General features: G+C 47.3%; 2 pseudogenes; both read left to right on the forward strand.

Annotated features, from left to right (window-relative positions):
* The first annotated feature begins 2,782 nt into the window (after positions 1 to 2,782).
* On the forward strand, positions 2,783 to 8,997 carry LOC128048145 (retinol dehydrogenase 16-like; annotated as a pseudogene).
* A 7,334-nt stretch (positions 8,998 to 16,331) lies between these two features.
* On the forward strand, positions 16,332 to 21,903 carry LOC128047305 (retinol dehydrogenase 16-like; annotated as a pseudogene).
* Positions 21,904 to 22,658: the final 755 nt, after the last annotated feature.

Below are 22,658 nucleotides of genomic sequence, written 5' to 3' on the forward strand. Positions count from 1 at the left end.
CCTTCTTCCCTAAAGATACTTGTAACCAGGAGTGTGTGTGTGGGCTGACCACCAGTCTGACACACCAGCCCAGATGCCAACTCAGCCAACTTTGGCTGGAAAGCAGTATCTTCAGTGGAGGTCCAGACAGAACACAGAAACCAATTCTTGTTTTTTTCTTGAAATCATGAATTTCCATTGATTATATCCCTTAAAATAAAAATTGAGATGTTTACCCAGGCCCGGTGACTGTGACCACGGCCTTGGGCAGTGGCGGGTGTGTGTCTGTGAGATGAAGTCAGGTGACCTCGCGGACGTGTAGGGGTGCATGGGGCGACCTGAGGAGGGTCTGAAGAAGGCAGTGAGGTCATCCCTTTGTTTGCAGAAGCGAGGGGGTAATGTGTCTTTCTGGGGTTTATCGTGTGAACTAGGGTCCCAGGATTAAGGCAAGGACGGACAAACAAGGAGAGGTCTGTAAGGGAGAGGCAGGGCCCAAACCCTTCCCTGGGGACATGTAGCCTCTCTCTCACCAGAAGCCTCCCTGCGGTCCTCCTGCCATCCCCTCCTGTAGAATCACTACCCTCCATCCTTTTCCACCTGCCAGGTCCCCCAGCCCAGATAATCTCCCACCGCCCTCCAGTGGAGGAGCGTGAGAGTCACTTCTGGAGCCCGGTCTTATGTTTTCTGCTAACGCTTACTGAGCACCTACTGTGATCAGGGCAGGAATTCCCTTGATGTCCCAGTGCTTCCAGAGACCCTTGTTCTCTGTGTGTCGTCTGCTGTCATGATGGTCTGAGTATGGATTCAGTGGAGAAGGTATTTGTACAGTCATACAGATACCTGGGCTGAGGGCAAATTGGAGTGGGAGGGACTTCTCCAAGAGTCAACTGAAAAACTGAAACTTTATCTCTTTTTGTTCAAAACTGAGATTATGGCATGTTTACAGGAACCTTATGTTATGGAACAATATCACCATTTTTGAGTAAACAGAGAGCGAGGTCAGATGCTGTAGGACCAGTGAACTCAAACCTGTTTTAAAGGCTTGGTGTCAGAGAGGGGACTGCTGAAGAGATGAACATGACCAAGAGGATCCTCAAGGATCTCTGAATCCTTCAGGCTGTGGTGTGTCAGCCCCTCAAGGTCGATCCACGTTCTCCTCTTCAATGCAAATCTAGGGCTTCTTGCTTGATTTGAAGACCCTATGTTTTCATATTTTTATTTACACACACACACCGCCAGACCTACCAAACCAACTAAAATCAAGTAAAGCATCACTGATACACTTTATGCCTTGGGAGTATGTGTTCAGGAGCTCTGGACTCATCTCCAGCAATCCTCTACAGAATGTCAGAGGACTTGTGAGGTTACAAACCCTGACTCTCCTTGCTGGTCCTACAAGAGGATGGGGAACTCAGGGTTGCACTGAGATAAGTTCCATGGCCAACTCTGGGGACTGTGACTCACCGTCCCCAACTCAGACAAGGCAGAACAACAAACGCACTGGAAGAAAGGTGCAGGGCACACCAGCTCACATTCTCAGCCTGGACCCTCAGCAGAGCCCCATTCCTCCTTTTTCCAGGCCGCCTTCCTTGAGGTGGGAGCTAGGTCTGCTCTGATGGACGTATGCAGGGGCAGGAACCCATGCTATGAAGATCCACAGGAGTGCCAAAGGGAAGGTGCTGTCACTCTTTCCCTGGGCTGTCCTGGCCTTTGTGAGTTGCATGGGGTAGTGACTCCCCAACCCCTCCAATCACCTTAACACACTGACCTATCTCCACATTTTAGAGTCTCCACTTCAGACAGTGGAGCTGGAAACAAGCTTGCACAGTTTGCCCTCACTCCCTACCCCTTCCTGCTCCCCCATTTGTTACCTACACCTCCACCTGCTCAGAGGATGTGTCCTGGGTGTAGAACAGGCAGTGGGTGGGGGGTGGCCTTAGCTTGACAGTGCTCCCCGCTGAGATGCTCTGAGGCTACACCAAGGGGTATGTGCGTCAGCTCTGGGTCACATGTGGGTCAGAGGTTCTGCCCTGGAATCTGGCCAAACTACCCCTCCAAGGACATAAGATGCAGAGATTCTTGTCAGTGAGTCTCCGTGACAGAACTGCCTCTGGAAGTTTTCTTGCTCTGGTCCCTGCAGATCCCAGGTGAGTGTCACCCCAGCCCCTGCCTCTTACTGCTCTCTCCCGACCTGCCTGTTATTGTACCCACCTGGAACAGGAGTTTGAAGCTCCTTGAGACCCTGCAAGTCATCATATGACTTTCAAGACTCACAAAAGGGAAGCTGATGGTGTGAGGAGTGGGAAGGGGCTACTGCATGGACCCGTGGGAATTTACAGTGAAGGAATTCATGGTCAGAGAAAAAAATCTCCTGTTTCTTCCAAGTAAAGAAACCACAACCTTTGTCTTTAACAGGGTTAGTGTTTGTATAAGACTTGCATTTTCCCCTGACAGTTTCCAAGGCACCATCCTCCATCCTGGCCTTCTTTTTCCTCACCCTTTGGGAAACCCCTGTGGAAGCGTCCTGCTGGTCACCCAGGAAGCAGGTAGAGGCTGCTTTCTGCAGGACCATCCTTTCCATTACTGCTGCAGATGGCCACCTGAGGGTCAACTCCTTTCAGGAGGCAGTCAGCACCCTGCAGGTGGCAGTGACCACAAGAGGCTGAATCTGTCCTCCTTTCTGTGTTTCCTGGCTGCTGGGGTGGGCTCCAGGGGCATCTGAACCTCTGTGTCATTGGAGAATCCTCTCCTTCCACCCAGTGCCCATCGTCTTTCCTGATCTGGAGTCAGAGCTGTGATAAACATGGATGGTGAGGAGATGTCCAGGGCACTGACCCCGGCTCCTTCTGCCCCTGCCTCGCTCACCAGCTCAGTGCCCCTGGTGGTCCAGCCCCGTTACTGAATAGTATCCTCCCCATCTCTGTGAACCCCCTGCATGCACAGCTGCTCTGGATCCAGTCTCCGGTCCTTTCCTCAATCTCCTGAGCGGGCAGCTCGCTACTCCTCTCCATCATCAGTTCAGTTCAGTTCAGTTCAGTTCAGTTCAGTCGCTCAGTCATGTCCAACTCTTTGCGACCCCATGAATCACAGCACACCAGTCCTCCCTGTCCATCACCAACTCCCAGAGTTCACTCAGACTCGCGTCCATTGAGTCAGTGATGCCATTCAGCCATCTCTTCCTCTGTCGTCCCCTTCTCCTCCTGCCCCCAATCCCTCCCAGCATCAACCCTCATACAAATTGAACTAATTCATTTCCAATTATTTAACTCCCTGCTTGGGGGAGTCAGCATTCCAATTAATGATAAGATATCAAGGTTCAAATCAGTCTTTTCTCCACATCTGTTTGGTCTGGATTCTGTGTGTGGTGCTGGGCAGGGCAGGGTCTGAGCACAGAAGGGGAGAGGGCAATGGAACCCAGCGCTCAGGTATGTGGACAGAATTTCTTGCAGATAAAGGGGAACACCTGTTAGAGCAGCTTCGTGTGAGTCCTTCCAACACCCATCCCAGCACTTGGGAGAAGTCTCCCCATTGCCTGTGTCCCTTCATGTCCCCTCTCTTTGTCTCAAACACCCTCACTGCTCTTCTGAACATCTTTTTAATCCAGAGAGCCACTGAATCAGGAGACACCTTATTCCCTTTTGCTTCCTCCTTCTAATCCTAGAGAGGCTGAGGGGACGTAGTCTTTTAGGAGTGAATTCTGTGAGCTGAGGGAGAGGAGGGAACCAGATCAGAGGCTAAGCCAGCTGCCCAGGGTCACACAGCTAGTTGGCAGGAAAGTTGGGTTTTGAAAGTCACATGTGTCTTGATTCCAAGTGTATCCCCTTATAAGAATGTTCCTAGTCTAAGAGACCCAAGTCATAGCCTTCAATAAGAAAAAGGGAACAATTTGGTTGTGAACCATGAAACCTGGGATCCAAAATTTCTAACGTGTTTGTGGCTGTGTGAGGACTGAGAAGGCAGAGGTGGGCAGAGGGAAACAGGCAGGAGTGTAAGGACCAGGAAACTGAGGTGGGAAAAGTACTGTCCTCCTTAAGGGTGTGTGTTGGAAATGCAATAGTAGCAATGAGAAGTGCATTAATTGTGCCAAAAAGCCAAAAGCAAGTACTGGGATCAGAGTCAGTCATAATCACTGAAGAAGGTAAATAGGAAATCTTCAGAACTCCATTCCAGAAATTCTGGAGGCTGCCTGGCCAATCACCTTTGTGCATGTTCTTAATTTCTTCTGTCTGATCACTAACCAGACACTATTCATCCCAACCTGTGTGTGCCAGTCCCCTACAAACCCACGTGGCTGTACCTGGTGGTCCTCGTGGGCTTGTACTACCTCCTGCACTGTTACTAGGAAGACAAGTTTGTCTTCATCACGGGCTGTGGCTCGAGCTTTGGGTTCCTGCTGGCCAGGCAGCTGGACCTGCGAGGCTTGAGGGTCCTGGCTGCGTGTCTGACAGAGCAGGGAGCCGAGCAACTGAGGAAGCAGACAGCAACAGGTTGCAGACGGCGATCCTGGACGTCACCAAGACAGAGTGTCACTGCGGCCACCAAGACAGAGTGTCACTGCGGCCACCAAGTGGGTGAAGGAGTGTGTGGGAGATAGAGGTACCACCCACACTTTTTGTTTGTGTACTTCTCTCTGTGTGAGGGGAGACCTGTTGTCAGCTCCTTGGGGAATAATCCAAGGGGTTTTCCTGGATGTGAAGTCCCACTTGCCTTCTTCACCTCACCCAGCTGACTAGACGAGCCTCTTCCATCCGTCACACCCACCTCCTGACCTTGAGTGTTTGCAGTTTTTCGGAGAGAGATTTCCCTGATCAGACAGTGTCCTTGTAGACTATCTGTCTGGTATCCCCTCCTGTCTCAACAGAAAGTCTGGGTTTCTTGCTGCTGAGTGAGCAGGGTGATCAGGGTGGACTTTCTGGAGGAGGGGTGGAGGTGGAGGCTCTGGTTGAAAGGCTGCAAAGGGGTCGGAGGGGAGCACTGGACCTGGGCTGTGTTCTCAGCACTTGATCATGTTCTTGTTGGTGACCCATAGGCATCCCACTTGGCTTTTAATGTCACTTACTTTCAAATAATGATACTGAGTTCTCAGGCCTTGTCTAGGGGAAGTCAGGTAACTACTATGGAGTCACTTTCTCTCTCTGCTTTCTGCTTTTCTTCTTTTCTCTACTGTTTTTTTTTTTTTTTTAAATTCTTAGAATCTGCCTATGTTTTGCAGTGGAAGGAGAGAACTTCAGTTTCTCTCTTCTAAGTGATGAAAGAATGATCATTGTGGAAACTGAGAGATATGCCAAACACTGAAAATCTCACCACCAAGACATAAGGGCTATTAGTATTTTGATATACATGGTCTTATATTTGCACGTATTTATCCTTTTCTTTCTACTATATGTAAATACATAGATTTAGAACATGATAAAAATTTCTTCAAAAACATAAATTGTGACTGAGAAAATACTACACATTAAAATAACATCACTTACTAAAAAGTACTTCATGGTGTGATACATAATTATTTCCTACATTTTATTCACCATATTCCACATAAATGATATCTCTACACTATAACCATGTACGTTGATTGTGTCTTTGATAACAGATGGTTGGACTGTATTCATCCTACAAGTTAGGAATGTTGCCGAGCAGGGCAGGGACTCAGCTCTCTGTGTGGAACTTCTGGTTCCCTTACCCCAGCAACCTCGAATGCCTGCTGCTGCTGCCATGAGGCCTATGGTTGCTAAAGGTTTACTTTAAAACCTTGGGATTGTGTCTTGGATTCTTGCAAGTGGTTTCCTTTAAGCTGGGTGAATTTGCACCAAGAAGATGAAGCCAGGGTGGCCTCCTGTGTGAATGGGAGGAGAAGATGGAGTTTTCTGGGGTAGGGGGTGAACTCTGTGCTCTGGGTGTTAAGGGTAAGGAGAGGCATCCCTGCCCTCCCCCAAAATAGCCCTTGGAATTCTCCAGATTCCTGAGACACATTGCTCAGTATTGAAGTGCAGGTGTTTCAAGCCCAGGTCCTAGAGGTCAATACCAGGTCTGCCACTAAGTTCCCACAATCCTGAGATCTCAGGTCTGTTTCACCCAACCAATCTGCACTCAGTTACGGTCATCTTTTTTTGTTTTTGTCTTCATCTCTTTATTCCTTTTTTCCTCACTTCCCCACCCATTCTCATTGTCTATGTTTCCTCTCTTTTCCTCATACTAACTGTTGAGCACTCAGTCCTGAAGCTGTCAGAAAATCTTGAAAGCTGGGGAATATTTATTAGTGTTCAAAGACACCATTGATAGCTCAGCTGGTAAAGAATCTGCCTGTAATGTGGGAGACCTGGGTTCGATCCCTGGGTTGGGAAGATCCCTGGAGAAGGGAAAGGCTGCCCACTCAGTATTCTGGATTGGAGAATTCCATGGACTCTATAGACCCTGGGGTCACCAAGAGTTGTACACAACTCACTGACTTTCCCTTTCAAAGACACCATGGACTGTGAAAACCCAAAACTTCACTCTTGAGTTCCAGACTATAGACCCACTAGATTTCCTCAAGCTCAATACCTGCCTTCATCAACACTGGGATACTTCTTCCTTGTCACCAGGCCATGGGCAGGATGTGAAGACCGAGTCGGGAGGAAGGCGCACCTCCTGTCCTCCCACTGCTCACAGGGTCTGGACTCCCCAGACCCCCAGGAGTGTGTTGGTGTCTGCTCCAGCCCCTCCCCTGCAGCCTCTCTCCTAAAGTCCTTCCGGGTCGGAGGGTGAATGGCACCGTGGCTCCGTCCTCTCTCCTGGGACCACACAGTGTTGCCCTCTTGTCCTCACTCTTCCCAGGACTCTGGGGTCTGGTGCATAAAGCCGGCATTTGCACAATGATGGCACCCAATCAGTGGTTGATCAGACAGGACTTTGTGAAGATTCTGGATGTTAACCTCTTGGGCTTCATTGACATGACCCCGAGTCTGCTGACCCTGGGGCGGAAAAGAAGGGGCTATGTGGCTAACATCTCCAGCATCATAGGCCAGCTGGCTCTCTGTGGTGGAGGCTACTGCATGTTCAAGTACAGCGTGGAGCCCTTCTTGGACTCCCTCAGGTAATGGTCTGGAGGGGAGGCCCTTCTTCTCTTCTCCTCCTTCTGAGCACTGAGGCAGGGAAGGGGTTAAGGTGGGGGTTCTACCAGTATTTTCATACATCACAGACCTATTGACTCTTTCTTCTAGGTCCCTCTCACTGTGTAGGTCTCTTTGATGAGAAGCATGTTCATATGTTTTCCATCCCCAGTTGGTCCCAAACCTATAGGGTTTGATTCAACTTATTCCTGCCTTGCAGGAGGGCCCATGGTTGGAAATTATTGGAGGCACAATAACGGATATGTTTTGGCTGTGCAGGCCTTTCATGTGCTCAACTGCTATGGTATTTATGTTCTGGAAGCCCTGGGGGGATGTGTACCCCTTGAAGAAATTGGTCAGGAGAGTTACCCTGTCAAATAAGTGGTAGAGACCACTGGCTCTGATGTATGGGAGCTCTGTCCACAGACTGGTGGATGCTTCTTAGAGGACAGGGGTTCCTGGGGTGGAAGAGGGGAGACGAGGGATGTGGTATATGGAAAGACACAATGTGCAAACATGGTGATTGATTGGAGTGAGAGGAATAGGAGGTGACAACATTTAAGCGATGCTCTGCAGCACAGTTGGTAGGATGTAGATCTGATAGGCACGGGGTGTAAAATAATTGGGAAAATGGTCAAACTCTATAAAGAAGCAGTAACATCACCATGAGCTTCTCTCCCTGGCTTCTGTATCTCCAACTTCTGAGAGCTCCCAGCCCATCTCACCCAGGCCTGTACTGGTGTCTGACTGTTCTTTCATGTTCTTCTTGCACGACATCTCTAGCCTTTGCCCCTCATCCTGTCTACATTCCAGGAGGGAGCTCTCCTACTTTGGAGTGAAACTGGCTATGGTTGAGCCCAGTTACTTCCTGACCAATATGATCCAAGGTGAGGTGTTTAATGAAACTGTCCAGGCATCATGGGATCATGCCAGCCCAGAGATCCAGGAACTCTTTGATGACAACTTCCTTGCTGACTGTGAGTTAGCTGTAGGCTTTGGGAAAATATTCAGAAATGCATCATTAGTGCCTTCTCCAGTCTCAGTTCCATCCTCCAGGCTCTCATTTACCCCCACAGTGGGGATATGAGCTCATCCTCAAGGTCTCTGATTGGTCAACTGGTGACAGAAGGGAAGGATCGAGGCTTCGTAGTTCTAGAGAACAGTTTCTCTTCAGAAACACTTTTAATTTGGAAAGGAGACTGATGCCACAAGGGATACACCCCTGGAATCATGGCAAGGTAGTGTTGTGAAAGTAAGTCACTCAGTCGTGTCCAACTCTTTGTGACCCAATGGACTATAGAGTCTATGGAATTCTCCAGGCCAGAATACTGGAGTGGGTAGTCTTTACCTTCTTCAGGGGAACTTCCCAACCCAGGGATCGATCCCAGGTCTCCCGCATTGCAGGCGAATTCTTTATCAGCTGAGTCACACTGGTGTTAGCACCACCTTTTCTCAGGTGCCTCTATTTCTAGTGTGGGTAGAGACCTCCAGTGTGTAGTATATGTATTCCCTGGAAAGGTACTAGAGGACACTAACTTAGTGTCCAAGTGTATTTTTAGCTATGTGCTAGGATACATTGCAGTGATATCTATTGATTTGATATGGACCATGATTTTGGAAGAGAACAGAATTTGGGGGAAGTCAAGTTGATCTGGAAGTGGGAGGGCTGGAAAATGGGAATAACTAGGATGGAGTCTCCTTCTGTACAATCATGAAGACATTGGATTTTCTGAAGCCACTGTGGGCTGTAAATCTGTCCTTGGTGACCGACTGCATGGAGGATGCTCTGACCACCTGCCACCCCCACACCAGATACTCAGCAGGCTGGGACGCCAAGTTCTTCTATCTCCCCATGAGCTACCTGCCCGGCTTCCTGGTGGATCTCATGATGTACTGGGGTTACTCTGGGCCTGCTAAGGCCCTGTAATGCAAGAGTGGGGTTCATGGTAGCGGGAAGTTCAGTCCTGGGTGGGGAAAGAACACATGGAGGAAGGGAAATAGAGTGGAGAGGGGGATTCTCAGGGGACCAGAACACACATTCCACTTCACACCCCACCCACTCCCCAGGCTTTGCTTGCGTCATTGCTTAGGACCTGGGGAAATTAGAAAGAGACATATTGTGTTTGAGGAACTGGGGTCGATGCTCACGTCTTCAATCTGTCCCTTGTGCGTTATGACCCATATCAGCTGTGAAAAGCCGTACTGTGGGGAGGACATGAGACACTGGGGCTTTCAGTCCCCTGTGCTTTGGCTCTGTCCACCTCTTCAGATGAATCTTTCCCATGTTCTGTCTCCCTCTTCCCCAGTATAGAAATGATGAGCAAGCGGATAAAAGCCCCTTTTCCCTGAAGGTGTCTGTTGATCGTGAAGAGTGACTATCAGACTGACCCAATAGTCTGGGTGCCAATTCAGTGGCCTTGGCAAGTTTGGATACAGAAACCAGGTTTTGATCCATCTTGGAAACAAGAATTTCCATGGATTATTTTTTCCCTAAAATTTCATTTGAAAAGTTCACCTACTAGAATGCATGCTAGGGCTTCATGGTTAAACTGAAGGCACTTGATTTTCAAATTATTATTTATGACACATACAAATAGTACTAGTCTCAGCAAACCAAATGAAATCAAATAAAGCATCATTGATTCACTTTATGTCTTGGAGGTGTGTGTTCAGGAGGTTTAGAATCACTCCCATGAATCCTCTCCAGAATGTCAGAGGGCTTGTGAGGTTATAAAGCCCTGACCCTCGTTGCTGGGCCCACAAGGGGTTGGGGGATGCGGGGCTGCACTGAGATGGGTTCCACGGCCACCTGTTTGATCTGTGACACAAGGGCTCTAACTCAGACAAGGCTGAACAACAAATGCATTGAAAAAGAAGTGCAGTGCACACCAGCTGAGTTCTTCAGGCTGGGCCCTCAGCAGATTCCCAGTTCTCCTCCTTCCAGGCTGCCTTCCTTGGGGGAGGAGCCAGGTCTGGTCTGATGGATGTGAGCAGAGGCTGGAACCCATGCCAGAGTCCACGAAGCAGCCACAAAGCAGTCTCCCTCTCCTCCCCTCGGCTGTCCTGGTGGTTTTGATGAACAGGTTCAGTGACTCCCCAACCCTAATACCATCTCCTCCCGGAATCAGATACTTAGGACGGGAGGGGAGGGTTTGTCTGTCCATTCTGGAAGCTCACTCAAGTAGGTGGACAGCAGACAGATAGGGCTGGAAGCAAGGGCGCACAATTAGCCCTCACTCTTGGCCCCTTCCAGTCCCCTGTCTTCTAAGCCTCTCTCTCTCTTCAAAGGACTCTTCCTGGGAGATGAGGGGATGGATGTGTAATGACCTGTGTCTTGACTGTGGTCCTCCTGAGACTGGGAGATTGCCACCAGGGGGCGACTCCCTGATCCTGAGCATATAGTCTTGACAGTTGCTGCCTTGGTATGTGGCCCAGCTGAACCTCCCAGGACCAAAGGCGCAGACATTTCAGTCAGTGAGTCTGCCTGACAGGGTGGCCCTTGAAAGACGTTTTGTTATGTGTTCTGCAGCTCCCAGGTGACTGAGAGTCCCTCCAGCCTCCTGTCTCGGGTCTCTCCCGATCTTCCTGTGGTTTTCCCTGCTTGGAATGTAGTGTGGAGCTCCTGACAGGTCCCAAAGCCACGCTGTAACTTTCAGGATTCACAGAACAGAGGCAGATGACCTGAGGGCTGGCACCAATCTGTTGCATGGCCCTGCGGGAATTTGCAGTTGATGATTTCATGGTCACTGAGAAAAAAAAATCTCCAAGTAAGAAACCACAACCTTCTCCCTTAGCAGGGTTAGTGTTTGTATAAAACTTGCATGTCCCCCCAGCTTCCTGACAGTTTCCAGGGCACCATCTTCCATCCTGGCCTTCTTCAGCCTCACCCTTTGGGGAGCCCTGTAGGAGGGTTCCTGCTGGTGACCCAGGAAGCAGGCAATGGCTGGTTTCTGTAGGACCGTCCTTTTCATTATTGCTGCCGTCTGTCATCTGAAGGGCAACCCCTTTCAGGATGACAGTCAGCTCCCTGCGGGAGACAATGACCACTAAAGGCTGAATCTGTCTTCCTCTGTGCTTGTTGGCGGCTGGAGTGAGTTCCAGGGGCATCTGAGCCTTTGTGTCCTTGGGGAAGCCTTTCCTTCCACCCAGGAACTATAGCCTTTCCTGACTCGGAGTTGGAACTGTGATAAACGTGGACAGTGAAGAGATGCCCAGGGCACTGACCCCAGCTCCTTCTGTTTCTGTCCCTCTCATCAGCTCCGCACCCCACATCGTTCACACCCACTCCTGGATGGTATTCTCTCCCTCCCAGTGAACCCCTCCATGTGCAGCTGTTCTGGGATCCAATCTCGGGACCTTCCTTCAGTCTCCTGAGTGGTCAGCTCCCTCATCCTCTCCATCCTCATCCTCATACAAACCGAACTAATTTCTTTCCCTCATTGTGGTTTACAGATCTCACTGCTTGGAAGGGGTAGCATTCCAGTTAATGTTTTTCAGGTTTCCAATCTGCTTTTTCTCAGTGTCTGACGGGTTAGGATTCTGGGTGTGGTGCTAGGCTGGGTAGGGTCTGAGCACAGAAGGGGAGAGGGCATTGGGTCCAGGCATCCATGTCTGTGAGCAGGACATATTCACAGGCTAAAAGGGGAACAATTTGAAAGTTTGTTGCTGAACCACGAAAGACGCCAGGATTCTTGGCTTCCGGAGGTGAAGAATTCAATCCCGGGCCAGAGACAAGGCTTGATTGCTCAGAGTTTTTGTGTAATAAAGTCTTATTAAAGAATAAAAGAGATACAGAAAGCTTCTGACAAGATATCAGAAGGCGGCAGAAAGGGTGCCCCGCTGCTAGTCTTTAGCTGGATGTTATATAGCTACTTCAGTTCAGTTCAGTTCAGTCACTCAGTCGTGTCCGACTCTTTGTGACCCCATGAATCGCAGCACTCCAGGCCTCCCTGTCCATCACCATCTCCCGGAGTTCACTCAGACTCACATCCATTGAGTCAGTGATGCCATCCAGCCGTCTCATCCTCTGTCGACCCGTCTCTTCCTGCCCTCAATCCCTCCCAGCATCAGAGTCTTTTCCAATGAGTCAACTCTTCATGTGAGGTGGCCAAAGTACTGGAGTTTCAGCTTTAGCATCATTCCTTCCAAACAACACCCAGGACTGATCTCTTTTAGAATGGACTTATTGGATCTCCTTGCAGTCCAAGGGACCTTCAAGAGTCTTCTCCAACACCACAGTTCAAAAGCATCAATTCTTAGGCGCTCAGCTTTCTTCACAGTCCAACTCTCACATCCATACATGACCACAGGAAAAACCATAGCCTTGACTAGACGAACCTTTGTTGGCAAACTAACGTCTCTGCTTTTGAATATGCTATCTAGGTTGGTCATAACTTTCCTTCCAAGGAATAAGCATTTTTAAATTTCATGTCGGCAATCACCATCTGCCATAATTTTGGAGCCCCCCAAAATAAAATCTGACACTGTTTCCACTGTTTCCCCATCTATTTGACGTGAAGTGATGGGACCAGATGCCATGATCTTCGTTTTCTGAATGTTCAGCTTTAAGCCAACTTTTTCACTCTCCTCTTTCACTTTCATCAAGAGCCTTTTTAGTTCCGCTTCACTTTCTGCCATAAGGGTGGTGTCATCTGCATATCTGAGCTTATTGATATTTCTCCCGGCAATCTTGATTCCAGCTTGTGTTTCTTCCAGTCCAGCGTTTCTCATGATGTACCCTGCATAGAAGTTAAATAAGCAGGGTGACAATATACAGCCTTGACGTACTCCTTTTCCTATTTGGAACCAGTCTGTTGTTCCATGTCCAGTTCTAACTGTTGCTTCCTGACCTGCATATAGGTTTCTCAAGAGGCAGGTCAGGTGGTCTGGTATTCCCATCTCTTTCCGAATTTTCCACAGTTCACTGTGATCCACACAGTCAAAGGCTTTGGCATAGTCAATAAAGCAGAAATAGATGTTTTTCTGGAACTCTCTTGCTTTTCCCATGATCCAGCAGATGTTGGCAATTTGATCTCTGGTTCCTCTGCCTTTTCTAAAACCAGCATGAACATCAGGAAGTTCACAGTTCACGTATTGCTGAAGCCTGTCTTGGAGAATTTTGAGCATTACTTTACTAGTGTGTGAGATGAGTGCAATTGTGCGGTAGCTTGAGCATTCGTTGACATTGCCTTTCTTTGGGATTGGAATGAAAACTGACCTTTTCCAGTCCTGTGGCCACTGCTGAGTTTTCCAAATTTGCTGGCATATTGAGTGCAGCACTTTCACAGCATCATCTTTCAGGATTTGAAATACTCAACTGGAATTCCATCACCTCCACTAGCTTTGTTCGTAGTGATGCCTTCTAAGCCCCACTTGACTTCACATTCCAGGATGTCTGGCTCTAGGTGAGTGATCACACCATCGTGATTATCCGGGTCATGAAGATCTTTTTTGTACAGTTCTTCTGTGTATTCTTGCCACCTCTTCTTAATAGCTTCTGCTTCTGTTAGGTCTATATCATTTCTGTCCTTTAACGAGCCCATCTTTGCATGAAATGTTCCCTTGGTATCTCTAATTTTCTTTTAAAGGATCTCTAGTCTTTCCCATTCTGTTCTTTTCCTCTATTTCTTTGCATTCATCGCTGAAGAAGGCTTTCTTATCTCTTCTTGCTATTCTTTGGAACTCTGGATTCAGATGCTTATATCGTTCCTTTTCTCCTTTGCTTTTTGCTTCTCTTCTTTTTGCAGCTATTTGTAAGGCCTCCCAAGACAGCCATTTTGCTTTTTTGCATTTCTTTTCCATGGGGATGGTCTTGATCCCTGTCTCCTGTACAATATCATGAACGTCAGTCCATAGTTCATCAGGCACTCTATCTATCAGATCTAGGCCCTTAAATCTATTTCTCACTTCCACTGTATAATCATAAGGGATTTGATTTAGGTCATACCTGAATGGTCTAGTGGTTTTCCCTACTTTCTTCAATTTGAGTCTGAATTTGGCAATAAGGAGTTCATGATCTGAGCCACAGTCAGCTCCTGGTCTTGTTTTTGTTGACTGTATAGAGCTTCTCCATCTTTGGCTGCAAAGAATATAATCAATCTGATTTTGGTGTTGACCATCTGGTGATGTCCATGTGTAGAGTCTTCTCTTGTGTTGTTGGAAGATGGTGTTTGCTATGACCAGTGTGTTCTCTTGGCAAAACTCTATTAGTCTTTGCCCTGCTTCATTCTATATTCCAAGGCCAAATATGCCTGTTACTCCAGGTGTTTCTTGACTTCCTACTTTTGCATTCCAGTCCCGTATAATGAAAAGGACATCTTTTTTGGGTGTTAGTTCTAAAAGGTCTTCTAGGTCTTCATAGAACCATTCAACTTCAGCTTCTATAGCGTTACTGGTTGGTGCATAGACTTGGATTACCGTGATATTGAATGGTTTGCCTTGGAAACAAACAGAGATCATTCTGTCATTTTTGAGATTGCATCCAAGTAGTGCATTTCGGATTCTTTTGTTGACCATGATGGCTACTCCATTTCTTCTGAGGGATTCCTGCCCACAGTAGTAGATACAATGGTCATCTGAGTTAAATTCACCCATTCCAGTCCATTTTAGTTCTCTGATTCCTAGAATGTCGACATTCACTCTTGTCATTTCCTGTTTGACCGCTTCTGATTTGCCTTGATTCACGGACCTAACATTCCAGGTTCCTATGCAATATTGCTCTTTACAGCATCGGACCTTGCTTCTATCATCAGTCACATCCACAACTGGGTATTGTTTTTGCTTTGGCTCCATCCCTTCATTCTTTCTGGAGTTATTTTTCCACTGATCTACAGAAGCATATTGGGCACCTACTGACCCGGGGAGTACCTCTTTCAGTATCCTATCATTTTGCCTTTTCATACTGTTCATTGGTGTACTAGCAGTCTGCTAATAAAAGAAAGGAAGTGTCTCAAAACTCAGAGAATGGCACTAGATGAGTCATCCAGGGGCAAAAAATGATTGAGATGAATCTTGAAGAAAGGCAGATTTCCATATAAATATATAGTTTTATTAACATATTTTAGGAGAACAATGTATGAGTATTGTCAATGTACAGTTTGTCAAGTCGGTTCAGAGCCTTTAGGGGGAACCGACTTGGAGACAGAGTTGAGGGTATACATAGTACATTAACATAGCTTAAAACAAACATTTCCATAAGAAAAATGCATTGGTTAGCTCAAGGTTTGAGAAAAGTTGTGTTCAGGTGGAACCAGGTGTCATTATGGCAACACAGAATTTTAAGAGAAACCTGTTTTTAAATTTGTATAGAGAAGGGGAAAAAATATAACACTAGTTTGTTTCTTCCTGCCATTGAAGAGATAGATAAAAAATGTCTGACACTTGCAGCCTATTTCCTCCGTTTGGAGACCCCTGGCCTTCCAGCCTGTTACCCTCTCAAACTGTTGGAGCGGCTTTCTGTGAGTCCTGCAAACACCCATCCCAGCATCTGGGAGAAGTCTCACCATTGTCTGTGTCCCCTTACTCCCGTTGTGTCCCCTCTCTTTGCTTCAGACACCCCCACTGCTCTTCTGAACACCTTTCTTGTCCAGAGAACCACTGTTAACAGGAGAGACCTTATTCTCTTTTGCCTTCTCCTTCCAATCCTAGAGAGACTGAGGGGACTTAGACCTTCAGGAGGGAATTCTGTGAGCTGAGTCAGAGGAGGAAAACAGGTCAGAGGCTAAGCCAGCTGCCCAAGGTCCCACAGCTAGTTGACAGCAGAGCTGGGTTTGAAGTCAGGTGACTTGATTTCACTGTGTTCCTTTTATAATAACGAGGAGATCCAGGTCCCAGAGGCAAATAAAATAAATGTAAAAAGATGGTTGTGATCCATGAAATATGGGATGTAAGGGTTCTATATGTGTGGGTGTAGGGGTGGGGAGGAGAGTTGTGGCTGGAAGGAAATAAAGAGGAGTAGGAAAACCAGGAAAATGAGATTGGGTAAACTACTGTCATCCTTAAAGGGTTGTTTTGCAAGTGCAAAGTCATCTGGTAGAAATGGGTCAAGTGTATTTAAAAAATAAAAATATGTGTTGGGGCCAGAATTTATATTAATAGTAGTCACCAAAGAGAATGAACAGGATAAGCCTGAGGACTCCATGCCAGATGGCCTGGAGCCTGACTGGCCAACCAACATCATATGTGTTCTTAATGCCTCCTGTCTGAACCCTAGCCAGATTCTAGTTTCACCCTAGTCTCTGGGTGTCTGACCCCTGCAAAGCCATGTGGCTGAACCTGGTGGTGTTGATGGCCTGTGCTACCTGCCCTGGTACCAGGAGAGGCAGATGGTGAGCCAACTCCACAACAGGTTCGTCTTCATCACGGGCTGTGGCTCAGGCTTTGGGAACCTGCTGGCCAGGCATTGGACCTGCAAGGCTTGAGGGTCCAGGCTGCGTGTCTGATGCAGTCTGGGCTCGAGCAGCTGTGGAACCAGACGTCAAACAGGCCAGAGAAGGGGATCCGCCACATCACAAAGACAGAGAGCAATGCTGCAGTAGCCCCGTGGGTGAAGGAGTGTGTGGGGGACAGATGGTTCCTGTCTCTGTGAAGGGGAGACCCCTTGACAGCTTGCGGGAGAAGATTCCAAGGTGTTTCTCAGGATGTGAAGTCCTACCTGCCTTCTTCACCTCACTCAGCTGATCAGATGAGCCTCTTCCATCCCTGACCCCCACCTCCTGACCTGGAGGCTCTGTAGTTTGGGGGACAGTTTTCCCTGATGGGAATGTACCTTGCAGACTTCCTGTCTGATGTCCGCTCCTCTCAGCAGAAGGTCTAAGTTTCTTGAAGCTGAGTTGGAGGAGATTCTGGTTGGATGGTGGCTGGAGGCAGGGCTGGAGCTGGGCTGTATTCTCAGCACTTGATCATGATCTTGCTGGTGACCCATAGTCATCCTACTTGGGGCTCAGTGTCACCCAATTTCAGTGATGACACTGAGCTCTCAATCCTTCATTAAAGCAGGGCAGAAAACTACTATGGGGTCACTTTCTCTCTCTTTTTTGTTTTTCTCTTTGTGTGTGTATGTTTGCGTTTTACCACAGTGTTTACGTATCATAAGAGAGTAAGAAAGAACTATAATTTCTTTCCTTCTAGAATACATATAAAACATGATTATTGTGTAAAATGGGCAGGGTACACAGATTAAAAATGACAGTCACACCAATCATACCACCCAGAGATGAACTGATAACGTTTTTCACATCCATGTTACATTTTGCCTATAATGCGTAGTCTAATTTTCCACTGAGAAGGTAAACAACTTTACACATAACAAAAATTCCTTCAAAACCAAATAAATGATGATTAAGAATATTATATACTTTAGAATAGCACTGCTTATTCAGAAGTACATCATGGCATGAATGTAATTGGTTCCCACATGTTATTTACTGTATTCAACATAAATGATGTCTTGGTAAACTTCTTTCTAACCACTTACCTACACTCTAATCACATGTATTAATTTGATCATTGGTCAAATATAGTGGGAGGATATACATTCCTCCAAGTGCACTGTTGGAACTGAGCAGCAGATGAACTAATCTGTATGTTAATAATTCCAACAGCTCGTACCCAACTCCCATGACTCTGCTCTTGACTCTGAATTCTGTTAGTTCAGTTCAGTTCAGTTCAGTCGCTCAGTTGTGTCTGATTCTTTGCGACCTCATGAATCGCAGCACGCCAGGACTCCCTGTCCATCACCATCCCCCGGAGTTCACTCAGACTCACGTCTATTGAGTCCGTGATGCCATCCAGCCATCTCATCCTCGGTTGTCCCCTTCTCCTCCTGCCCCCAATCCCTCCCAGCATCAGAGTCTTTTCCAATGAGTCAACTCTTCACATGAGGTGGCCAAAGTACTGGAGCTTCAGCTTTAGCATCATTCCTTCCAAAGAGCACCCAGGGCTGATCTCCTTCAGAATGGACTTGTTGGATCTCCTTGCAGTCCAAGGGACTCTCAAGAGTCTTCTCCAACACCACAGTTCAAAAGCATCAATTCTTCGGCACTCAGCCTTCTTCACAGTCCAACTCTCACATCCATACATGACCACAGGAAAAACCATAGCCTTGACTAGACAGACCTTAGTCAGCAAAGTAATGTCTCTGCTTTTGAATATACTATCTAGGTTAGTCATAACTTTTCTTCCAAGGAGTAAGTGTCTTTTAATTTCATGGCTGCAGTCACCATCTGCAGTGATTTTGGAGCCCAAAAAAATAAAGTCTGACACTGTTTCTACTGTTTCCCCATCTATTTGATGTGAAGTGATGGGACCAGATGCCATGATCTTCATTTTCTGAATGTTGAGCTTTAAGCCAAGTTTTTCTCTCTCCTCTTTCACTTTCATCAAGAGGCTTTTTAGTTCCTCTTCACTTTCTGCCTTAAGGGTTGGTGTCATCTGCATATCTGAGCTTATTGATATCTCTCCCAGCAATCTTGATTCCAGCTTGTGTTTCTTCCAGTCTAGCATTTCTCATGATGTACTCTGCATATAAGTTAAATAAGCCGGGTGACAATATACAGCCTTGACGTACCCCTTTTCCTATTTGGAACCAGTCTGTTGTTCCATGTCCAGTTCTAACTGTTGCTTCCTGACCTGCATACAGATTTCTTAAGAGGCAGGTTAGGTGGTCTGGTATTCCCATCTCTTTCAAAATTTTCCACAGTTTCTTGTGATCCACACAATCAAAGGCTTTGGCATAGTCAATAAAGCAGAAATAGATGTTTTTCTGGAACTCTCTTGCTTTTCCCATGATCCAGCAGATGTTGGCAATTTGATCTCTGGTTCCTCTGCCTTTTCTAAAACCAGCTTGAACATCAGGAAGTTCACGGTTCACGTATTGCTGAAGCCTGGCTTGGAGAATTTTGAGCATTACTTTACTAGCATGTGAGATGACTGCAATTGTGCAGTAGTTTGAGCATTCGTTGACATTGCCTTTCTTTGGGATTGGAATGAAAACTGACCTTTTCCAGTCCTGTGGCCACTGCTGAGTTTTCCAAATTTGCTGGCATATTGAGTGCAGCACTTTCACAGCATCATCTTTCAGGATTTGAAACAGCTCAACTGGAATTTCATCACCCCCACTAGCTTTGTTCGTAGTGATGCTTTCTAAGCCCCACTTGACTTCACATTCCAAGATGTCTGGCTCTAGATTAGTGATCACATCATCATGATTATCTGGGTCGTGAAGATCTTTTTTGTACAGTTCTTCTGTGTATTCTTGCCACCTCTTCTTGATATCTTCTGCTTCTGTTAGGTAGCTGTGAAAAGAAGAGAGGCAAAAAGCAAAAGAGAAATGGAAAGATATAAGCATCTGAATGCAGAGTTCCAAAGAATAGCAAGAAGAGATAAGAAAGCCTTCTTCAGCGATCAATGCAAAGAAATAGAGGAAAACAACAGAATGGGAAAGACTAGAGATCTCTTCAAAAAAATTAGAGATCCCAAGGGAACATTTCAAGCGTGTGGTAGTGAGAAGGAAAAAAGAGGAATGAGTTTTTCTCTTTTCCATTCCTGAGAACAAGGCCTCAACATTCCTAGCTTTTTTTTCTTTTCTTTTTTCTAAGACTTGTGTCTGTAACTAAGTTTGCTTTTCTGCCCCCTAACACAATAGAAGCTACAATTCACATTTTCTTCTTTGACTCTATGCTAAATATATCCTCTATCAGGTGTTTACCCTTATAACATCCTTCCCCTTGTAGTTCCATGGCAGGAAGAAGACCACAGAGCCACCGAATTGCCACACTCAAATACTGGGTTACTGACACTGGTGGTGGTGGTTTAGTTGCTAAGTCGTGTCCGACTCTTGTGACCCAATGGACTGTAGCCCGCCAGTCTCCTCTGTCTATGGTATTTTCCAGGCAAGAATACTGGAGTGGATTGCCATTTCCTTCTCCAGGGGATCTTCCTGACCCAGGAATCGAACCTGGGTCTCTTGCATTGCAGGCAGACTCTTACCGACTGAGCTGTGAGGGAAGCCCGTTACTGACACTAGCTTATGACTGTCTTTGAAATAATGCAAGAGGAAGAGACCAAGATCCTATCACCTTTGTTCCTTATCACTGACTCCTGACTGTGAGCCCTTGCCTTATGTAAGCCCCCACACTCCTCATGGAATGGGGGTGGGAAGGGCACAGTTCTTGAGACATGAGCCTACTGTGTTCCCCTCTCCACTGGCTGAGAGTAAAAGCCACCTTTCTATTTCCTCCAAACTCTGTCCATACTTTTCACTGGGCTTCTGTGGACAGAGAAGGCCAAGATTTTGGCTGGCCACAAGAGGATGCTTTGGGGTTAGAGTCAGTAATACTCACTGAAGAGGGTGAATAGGAAAATCTTGAAAACTCTTTGCCAGAGAGCCTGGAAGCTGGTTGGCCAAACATAATCATGAGTGTTCTTAATTCCTCTCGTCTGATCACTAGTCAGTCAATTTCACTGCAGCCTGTGTGTGTCTGTCCCCTGGAAAGCCTTGTGGCTAGACCCAGTGGTCCTCGTGGGCCTGTACTACCTCCTTCTGGCACCAGGAGGTGGTGACCACCTCCAGGACAAGTTCATCTTCATCACGGGCTGTGACTCAGGCTTCGAGAAACTGCTGGGCGGGCAGCTTGATATATTACAGAAACCAGCACAATATTATCCTTCAATTAAAACTTTAAAAGAAAAAAATAGGGCAAAAGAAAAACCCTTAGGATTTGATTCCTGCAGGATAGTTTCCTTCAAGCTGGTGAACCTTTTCCGAGGAGATGGGCTAGAGTGATCTCTTATATGAGTGGGAGGACAGTTGGGGTTTTCTGGGGTAGAGGGTGAACTCTGTGTTCTGTGGGTGATGGGTAAAGAGAGGGAGCCCAACCTCCCCTCCAAATACCACATGTAATTCCCCAGATTCCTACAGGGACATGACTCAGTATTGATAGGGTGTTTCAAGCCCAGGCTCTAGAGGTCAATATCGGGCCTGTCCACAATTTCCCCCCAAACGAGGATTTCAAGTCGTATTTATCCACACAATCTGCATCCATACTATAGTCGTATTTGTTTTTGTCTTTTATCCAATGTCTCTTTTTTGTCTCTCTTGCCCTCATTCTCTCACTGTCTCTCTCTCTTTCCCTCTCTTTCCCTTATATTAGCTGTTAACCACTCAGTCCTGAAGGTGTCAGAAAATCTGAGCAGCTAGGGCATATTTATCATGTCTGCAAAGACAACAGGGACTGTGAAAGACACAACTTCACCCTCTGAGTTAGAGACTATAGACACACAAGCTGTCCTCAAGCTCCATACTTCCCTTCATTAGCTCTGGGGTGCTAGCTCCTTGTCACCAGGCAGTAGGCGTGGTGTGAAGACTTGAGTCAAGAGGGAGCACACCTTCTGTCCTCCCACTGCTCACAGGGTCTGGACTCCGCAAACCCCCAGGAGCGTGTTGGTCTCTGCTCCAGCCCCTCCCCTGCAGCCTCTCTCCTAAAGTCCTTCCGGGTTGGAGGGTGAATGGCACCATGGCTCAGTCCTCTCTCCTGGGCCCAGCTCAGTGTTGCCCTCTCGTCCTCACTCTTCCCAGGACTCTGGGGTCTGGGGAATAATGCCGGCATTTGCATTGGCACCCAATGAGTGGCTGACCAAACAGGACTTTGTGAAGGTTCTGGATGTGAACCTGCTGGGGGTAATTGATGTGACCCTGAGTCTGCTGCCCCTGGTGCAGAAGGCGAGGGGCCGTGTGGTCAACGTCTCCAGTGTCTTGGGCCAGGTGTCCCTCCATGCTGGAAGCTACTGCATATCCAGGTATGGCGTGGAGGCCTTCTCAGACTCCCTCAGGTAATGGCCTGTGGTGGATGCCCTTCTTCTCTTCTGCTTCTGTGCTCTGAGCCCGGGGGTAGAGGGTTGAGGTCGGGGAGTGGGGTGGAGGTTCTGCAGATTTTCATCACAGACCTAATGGCTCTTCCTTCCAGGCCCCTCTCCCTTACTCTGTGTATGTCTTTTACTGGGAAGCTGGGAAGCACCTTCCTATGTTTCACATACCCAGTTGTTCCTAGACCTGTAGAGTTTGATTCAGCTTATTCCTGCCTTACAGGAGGGCCCATGGTCAGAAATTATTGGAGGCACAATAATGGATAGATCTGACTGTGCAGGCCTTCCATGTACTCATCCCTAAGAGACTGTGTTGTAAATGCATTGAGATCTATTAGAAATGGGTTAAGTGCACCAAAAAGCACACATTGGGGTTAGAGTCAGTCATTCTCACCGAAGAGGGTGAACAGGACAATCTTGAGAACTCCATGCCAGAGGGCCTGGATCCTGGTTTGCAAACTGTTATCCTGTGTGTGCTTGATTTGTCCTGTTTGATCACGAATCACTTTATTTCATGCCAGTCTGTGTGTGTCTGTCCCGTAAAAGGCCAGGTGGCTGTACGTGGCAGTCCTCTTGGGCCTGTACTACCTCCTGCACTGATACCAGGAGAGGCAGGTGGTAAGCCACCTTCAGGACAAGTTCGTCTTCATCATGGGCTATGACTTGGGCTTCGGGAACCTGCTGGCTAGGCAGCTGGACCTGGGAGGCTTGAGGGTCCTGGCTGTG

Source organism: Budorcas taxicolor, chromosome 5, assembly GCF_023091745.1.
Source record: "Budorcas taxicolor isolate Tak-1 chromosome 5, Takin1.1, whole genome shotgun sequence".
In the NCBI taxonomy this organism is placed as follows: Eukaryota; Metazoa; Chordata; class Mammalia; order Artiodactyla; family Bovidae; genus Budorcas; species Budorcas taxicolor.